The sequence below is a fragment of the Chenopodium quinoa genome, unplaced genomic scaffold, assembly GCF_001683475.1.
Source record: "Chenopodium quinoa cultivar QQ74 unplaced genomic scaffold, ASM168347v1, whole genome shotgun sequence".
Lineage (NCBI taxonomy): Eukaryota > Viridiplantae > Streptophyta > Magnoliopsida > Caryophyllales > Amaranthaceae > Chenopodium > Chenopodium quinoa.
Window position 1 is genome coordinate 13,495,398 of NW_018743292.1, and position 8,352 is coordinate 13,503,749.

An 8,352-nucleotide genomic window follows, 5' to 3' on the forward strand; every position below is an offset into this window, starting at 1 on the left:
ATTGCATCAGTAATATGACTTATTTTTGTTCTTTTGAGTTTCTGGGCAACCAGAGCTGAGCAGATTTCAGCAGAGCACATTGAGTCAGCAGAGCAGAGTAGAGCAGATTTCACAAGAGCAGAGCAGATTTCAGCAGAATAGAGCAATTCAAAAGAACATGGCCTATAATGTAGAAAAATCTTCAAGTACATTTTTTTTTTTTTTTGAAGATAATGGCTACAATATAAAGTAAAGCTTGGAAATATACTCCATATAAATCTTAACCCATGTTATTAAAAATCTAAAGCAATATCTAACAAATCTTATGCATTGACATAGTTTTGCTTCCCCCAATGCTTCTTGTTTAAAAATTAGTAACATTCATGTAATTGGATTAGAGTTGATATTGTAAATAATAATGGCCTCTCGAATATTCAATAATCTATAATTAATAAAAATTTAAAATACATTCAACTAGATGGAATATCTCTTTGCTTCCCACATGAAATATGAAATGGAAGGAGATAGGTAAAATAATCAAATTTGGGGATCATTTGCTAAAATTAATTAATTTAATTAGAACATTGGCTCGAAATTCATAAATCCATCTCGTTGCTTTATGACAGTTTTATTAATTTTTAATTTATCTACTTCAAATCTAAACTAGATGGAGTACTTAATTTTGTATTAAAATTATTATTATATCAAAAAAATATAATATAATTATGGGGAATCCACGTATTGATTACATTAGACGAGGTACAATCTCGATTAAAAAAATTTATTAATTCTCTAGGTGTTATATTGTCCATTCTCTTACAAGAATCAATGTCTTATACCTTGTGCAAAGCATAAAAAGCCGTGGAAATATGCTGTATTTTTTTGGCATTATACATTAACTTAATTTTAATTTATTTTTAATTGTGTATGTGTGCCAACTTCCTCCTATAAGAATCAATTATTTGTCTCTTTATAATAGCTCTAAAAGTAGTAAAAATCCCAAAATTGTTTATAATATAAAGTTTATTAGTTTAAACCGTACATTACCTTGGGATTAAGGGACTGTCGACAATAGACAATTGCATGCAGCCATGCATGCACATCTCATATTAATACGGAGTAATGCATGCATTATATTTAATTATTATTAATTTGTTATTAAGATATGAAACCATTTATAGAAATTGGCAGGAATAAGATGCAAAATTATTAGAATCAACTAGTATCTGATTTTCCTAATTCGTTGTATGTACGTACTACCACTTGCGCAGTATATATTACAATTTCAATTTAATAATCTAAACTATAAGATGTTTCATATTTACAACCAGTTCCACAAATTAAATTTCATAGTATGATAAAAATGATGTCAAGTTATTCACTTTCTACATCTATATCACACACACACGTACAACATTTAATAAGTACGAATGATTGTCCTGAGTGGTGATATCCTAGGCATGTATACTCTTCGTAATTTTTTTTTGTTTAGTGAGGAATAAAGTGACACCATGATGTGATAAATAATTGCTTGATTTATATAACAAAAACCTTCAAAGTATGAAAATGATAAATTAACTTTTTTTTTCTTTAGAAAGAACTTATTATTATTATTATTATTATTATTATTATTAATGTGTTGGAGGTCTAACTGCTTGCATGTTTGAATCTTATCAAGATAAATATTTTTAAGTATTATTATCATCTTTATTTGAAACTTTACCCAAAAAAGTTATTTTGGAATAATGGTTAACCTCCTATTTTCGTTATATATTATATAAAAATAAAAAATAAAAAAAAAACAAAAAAATCTAATTCTTGTTCAAAAGTTCATGTGTTTAATCACAATATTTTTCTTTATAAATTAAGCAGTTAGCATAAAATGAGAAGAGGGTGTTATATATAAACATTCTTAGAAACGCTTATTAATATATTACTCCATAATAGGTACGAATAATTAATGCACATGGTAAGTTGGTAACTACTTTTTTTTAGTTAAATCCTTTTACTTATACAGTATTCAATAAGTTTAAGAGAGCTAGACAATTCGAACTAATTGATTATAATTAAATGAACACATGTTTTGATACAGTGAGTTGGTAGTGACGTAAGGTTACTAGCTTATAATCGTACTTCTTAATGATTTTAGGTTTCAATTGACTCAAATACGTGTAAGGATGGACCATTTTGAGCCATTAGACAATTAATAATAAAGGTGACAGTTTACAAGATTGAGAACATCGGATATTATTCTTTGATTAAAATATGTTTGTCTAAAAAGAAAAAAAATCCGTATAAAAAATTAACCTAATAAGAAGATTGATAAAATCGAATTTCCCTAATATCTTGAATATATAATACATCTAACAAAGTGTTAATTTGCTAGCTAATTAAGGTTTTTACTTCAAATTCTAAAGGCGTAGGATCCGATTCCTGTCAAATGATGGTGCTTGGGGATTTCATTACCCTCTCTTCAACTCTCAAGCTAAGTGCATGAATTAAAATACCAAATCATAAAATCGTGAGGATTAATGTTTGGTTAGAGCTTAGGTTGTCCTTAACATTTAAATTATGTAAATAAATTAATTAAAAAGTTACTCCATTTGTCAACCCTTATTTTAATTTTTCGATTATTATATCACTTTGCCCTACATGATAATTTCATTAATTACTTTAACTTCACATTCAATACTTAGTTTCACCTATTTTATCTTTCATTAACTTCAAACAACAACAACAACAACAAAACAGAAAGGTGACAAAACCTCAACGAAGCAGTGTTTTAGGGGACTGATAGTAAAGGTTGAAGTATTAACAGAAACAAAGTTGTGAGCTGAGAGCCGTAGAAAGAAATTATGTTTAAAAAAAATATTTAAACAAGTGCTTGTACTACAAACACGTACCCACGATGCTTACTATGCTATGCATCTAAGAAACACAAGAGTTTTACACCTCTTCCTCTTGGTTGCTAGATTATCCCGACATAAGAGTTTTACACCAGTCTATTCTATTTTCGGATCACGCAGCTATTATTCTCTCGGATACAGTCGAATCAGGAGATGTAAAACGTCCTTACAGGGTGGAAAACTGGTGTTTGTCTGCTTCTGAGGTTCGTAAATTAGTACACTCTGCTATCACCTTGTTTTTCCAGGGCTCCCTAATGTTTTCTTTATCTTGGAAATTAGCAGTTGTTAGAGAACAGTTGCTAGCTTGGTGTATTTCTCATAAGAAAGCCCAGGGGATTAACTGGAAGACTCTGGTTTCGAAAGTTCAGCAAGCTTCTTCGGCATTGTCCTCCCGTATCGATCGTTGTCTTTTTATCACTACAAAGGACGAGAAAGTTGCAGAGGCACAAGCAGCTTATCTTTTCTGGCGTCAACATGCGAAAGTTAAATGGGATGCATTAGGTGATTCTCATTCTCATCTCCTCTTTTCCTTGGTGCAGTCTCAACGTCATCGAAATAAGATTTATGGTTTGAGAGATTCATTTGATGTCTGGCAAAGAGATTCTGAGTGCATCGCCTCTTTATCTTTGAATTTTTTTAAGGATCTTTATTCAATCTCAGGCGATGCTTCTACCCAAGATTTTGATTGGTGGGAACAGTTGCAATTTCCGTCTCTCTCTTCAACTCAGCAACAACTTCTTATGGCTCCTTTTTCTACTCAGGAAATTCAGAGTGCAATTTTTGGTATAGATAACAACAAATCTCCAGGACCTGATGGGTTTTATTCAGCTTTCTTTAAAGCTCACTGGTCTGACGTTGGTTCGTCTGTTGTTTCGGCGGTTCAACACTTCTTTGCTCATGGGTATATGTTAAAGGAATGGAATTGTACCTTCCTTGTTTTACTTCCGAAAGTAGAAAACCCTGAGCTAATTTCTCAGTTTCGGCCGATTGGTCTCTACAATGTGATTTATATGTGTATTGCAAAGTGTCTCACAAGTCGGCTTCGTTTGGTCCTGCCTAGTTTGGTGGCTGATTAACAGAACGTGTTTGTTCCAAGTCGTCTTTTATCGGATAATGCATTGATTGCTCATGAGTTCATTTCTTTTATGAACAATTCAAAGGCCAAGAAGAGGTTTTATGCGGCCCTCAAGTTGGATATGAATAAAGCCTATGATCGCGTTCGTTGGGATTTTTTTACTTCGGGTTCTGCAGGCTTACGGTTTCCCACCTTATTGGATTCATATCATTATTCAGTGTATTTCAAAAGTTTCTTATCAGACGCTAGTCAATGGAAATCCTTCTCCAGCCTTCCAGCCTTAGTGTGGGCTTCGTCAGGGGGATCCGCTTTCATCCTATTTGTTTGTCCTTTGTATGGAAGTTCTTTCTGCTATGCTTAGGAAGGCCGAAAGGACACTCTTATTTAAGGAGTCATTATTTCTAGGGGTGCCCTCTCAATTTCTCATTTATTCTTCGCAAATGACTCCTTGTTGTTTTTATAGGTCTCTCCTTCAGTATGTGAAAATCTTATGGCTCTCCTGACTGAGTTTTGCGGGTTATCGGGACAGGTGATTAACTTACAAAAGTCATTCGTTAAGTTTAGCCTGAACACTCCAGAAGATTATCGAAATTATCTTTCTAGTAGTCTGAAACTTCATTGCAAGTCCTCTCTTGGTTCTTATCTGGGGTTACCGGTCGAGTTCAGTCGCAGAAAGGTGGCTGACTTTGGCTTTCTAATTGACTAAGTGATCAAGCGGCTTTCTGATTTTGCGGTTGTTGGTTTGTCTTCTGCTGCTATATTAGTAATCATTAATTCAATTTTTGTCGCTTCTTTCAATCATATCTTGTCTGTGTTTAAGATTCCTTCTTCGGTTTGTTCTTGCATTGACAACTTGTTGGCTCGTTTTTGGTGGAAATTTGATTCTCAATCTCGAGGTTTAGTGACACATTCGAAGTCTCTTCTTTATTTACCTAAAGGGCTGGGAGGTTTGGGTATACATTGGTTGGAAAGCTTTAACTCTACACTTCTCGCTCGACAGTGCTGGCGCATTCATCAACACCCTCAGCTTTTGGTTTCAAGGTTGCTTACTGCTAAGTATCCTTCCCTTTGTTCTTGTAAGACTCGGACGATTCCTAGGTCTTCTTGTGGTTGTCGTAGCCTTTTAACGGGCATGTCCACTCTTGATCGGGGTATAGCTTGGAAAGTTGGTTCGGGTTCTAAGGTTCGGATACTTGAGGATGATTGGGTCCCAAAGGGGGTTGTTGTTTTTCGTGACGGTTCTGGTGTGTCGGATCCTCCGACACATGTTTCTTCTATTATTAATCTGCGTTCTTATGCGTGGGATCCGACCTCAGTTCATCGGCTTTTTGATACTTCTACGGCGCTTCGCATCCTGTCTTTGGATCGCCCTCTTCAGCCGATGGATGATTTCGTCTACTGGAAGTTTTCTAGGGATGGATCTTTCACTACTAAGTCTGCTTACGCTATGTTGCTAAGTCATTCTACATGGTTTTCTGGGGTCTCGGGTGCAATTCCGGCCTCTTGGTGGAAGCATTTCTGGGGTTTGCCTCTTCTGCCAAAACTCCAGTGTTTTTGTTGGAAATTACTTCATAATGCTCTGCCTCTCTCTGGTAATCTGCAGCTTCGAGGGATTCCGATCGATCCAACTTGTGTGTTCTGTTACCAAGAATGTGAAACATCAGACCACCTATTCCGTGATGGTTCATTCACTTCTTATCTTTGAGCTTGTGCTCCAATTGCCTTCTCTCCCCCTCTTTTGCATGGGAAACCTTTTACTGATTGGTTTTTCGACACAGTCTCTGAGTTTCGTTCCTCTCGGAATTGGGAGGGTTTGGTCTCCTTTGTATCCTTTTGTTGGGCAGTCTGGATTGCGCGTAACCACAAGATTTTTAGATAAGCAGTGTTGTATCCTAGCGCGATTTTCCATTTGGTGCAGGATTGGATCTCTATAGTGTTTTGGCGCAAGGGTTCAAGTCCGTCGTCCGCTCTTTAGGGAATTCTTCTCCCACTACTTCGGTAGCTTCTGATTCATGTTATCTATAGGGTGACTTTTCTTCTGTCTTTAATGATTGCCTTCTTTTTGATGGGCTTGGAGTGCTGATCGGAATCTTAGTGCAAGAGCAGGTTGGATTATTAGGGAATTGTTTTCAGATTCTGTGTTGGAAGGTGGCTCGAGAGCCTGTCACTCCTCTTCGGTCATTCAGTCTGAGTTATAGGCATGTTTGTGGGCACTTCGGGCTATCGGTCGTCGAGACTTTCGTCAACTTCTTATATACTCTGATTGTTCGAATCTTTTTTCTCTTCTGCGGGATGGTGGTGACGGCGATATGTCTTGCTTCTGGTTATTTCATGATATTCGGCTTTCTGTCTTGCAGTTCTCTGTCTGCAAACTTCTCAAGATTCCTCGCCAATGGATTGCCCCTGCTTACTGGTTGGCTGCTCAAGCTCGTCGTCGACAATTGCTTAGTTGGTCCTTTAGTTTTTGTGTGTGTTTTTCTTTATTAGGACTTCTTGTCAAAAAAAAAAAAAACAAAGCTACGAAGGTACTTCGTATTAATTAATATACATATGTGTGTGAATCCTTGGCTTTGGGTATAAGTGTAATGGCAACTTTCGTAGTTTTTTCATAACTTATTTACAACTTAGATCATATTTGACTCCATTGATGATTATTAAATTATACTCCGTATTATATTATAGTAATACAAATTAAGCACTTGTCAATAAATCATGTTGTTTAATACGAGTATAGAATTAAGGTTAAACTCATATATTTAGGTTGGGTATGAGTCAATTCGTATTTAACTAACTGAATGAGCCAATTCAAGTTTAACTCAAACTTCCTCGATCTCCTCCTATCTTAGTCAAACACTACTTTGTTGGAACTCCTTCAAAATTTTCAACATAAAGGGCATATAATTTTCACTTGTGCTTTGTTAGAAATACTTAATGTGTAAGCAAATAAAAATCCCATTTTTCTTGTATACAAGTTTTAGAAAGGTGAATAAAATAATAAGATAAAATTTGATTAACCAAAAGTAAATATAAGAAGAAAAAAAAACTAGAGCTTGATTGATTAAAAATGAATAAAAAAAGAAGATAATATGTTTGATTAATTAAATGGTGAATAGATAAACACACAAAGGCGATTTTTTTTTTTCTAAGGACAATTTTTTTTTTTATGTAATAACACTATCAAAACTTTTAATGTTCAGCCACCAAATAATGTAGTAAAACAAAACTGAGTACTCTATTGTGAATTATAGAGTAAAAATGTTTTGGAGATTCCCTTATGTTGTGTTGTATTTACATGAATTCATAGGAGCTTCTTATTAGTCTGGATTTAATCCAATTAGCTATAATTTTTAGCTTAAAATTTAGATTTGATGATAAGACATTAAAACCTAGTTAACCCTGAGTTTTATTTAGGTTGAACATCGCACCCTTGCTTTTCCCTCACTCTAAAGAACACTAGTCCAATAATTTAGATCAAATTAACTAGTGCGATATTACTTTAATAAAGTATTGTTCAATAATCCGAATCAAATTAATCAGTGTGATATTCCAGCCTGATAAGGTGCCATTTAGAGTTGTCAATTCCTAACCCCCGACTCGATCGGAATCCAAACTCGAAGTTACTGAGAGAGAACCCCAAACCGGACCCGACCCAAACAACTCGAACTCAACCCAATTTTACTCTTTTGTAACGACATTATGTTATTACACTATTTTAGATGATTTTTATAGCACGAACTGAAATATAATTCAAACCCGACCTGTCGACCCAAATGAACAGGTCTAGTGCCATTGTTTTTTACTCCTCACCTACCAAAAAAAGTAAGGTCAAATAACAGGGAAAATATGTTCGAATTAGGTAGAGCAGAATTTTCCAAAGTAGAAATTATTGGCAAGGGTAAAAAACCGTTAAAACGCGTTGGAAAGGAAACAAAGAATACACCACACACCACCAATGAAAATGGTTCTCAAAAATGAAACCGTAAAAAAAAAAAAAAAAAAAAAAAGGCTCAATGTTCAAAAACCCATAAACAAAACAAAACAAATCACACCATCTGTGTGAACAGAGGAACAAAAAAAGTTGAATACTATAATCATTTTTTTATTTAGTTTTTATTAATATTAAAAGAGTTTCATTTTTTGCCCCCTTATTGGTATTTGTCTGAAGCGCCACCCCACCTCTCCTATCACGTGACCCCGTCTCTGAGTAATGTTAAAGAGATGAGATGAGGTTTTATTATAGGTCCCACCCTTTCACACCCCCATGGTTCTGTATAGATTCTTATATGCATTCATGCGTACAATATATAGCATATACGAGTAGGTTTTTATGTGCATTTGAGTGTATATAGAGATTAGAGATAAGTGAACTTCACGATGACGTTTCAACTTAAT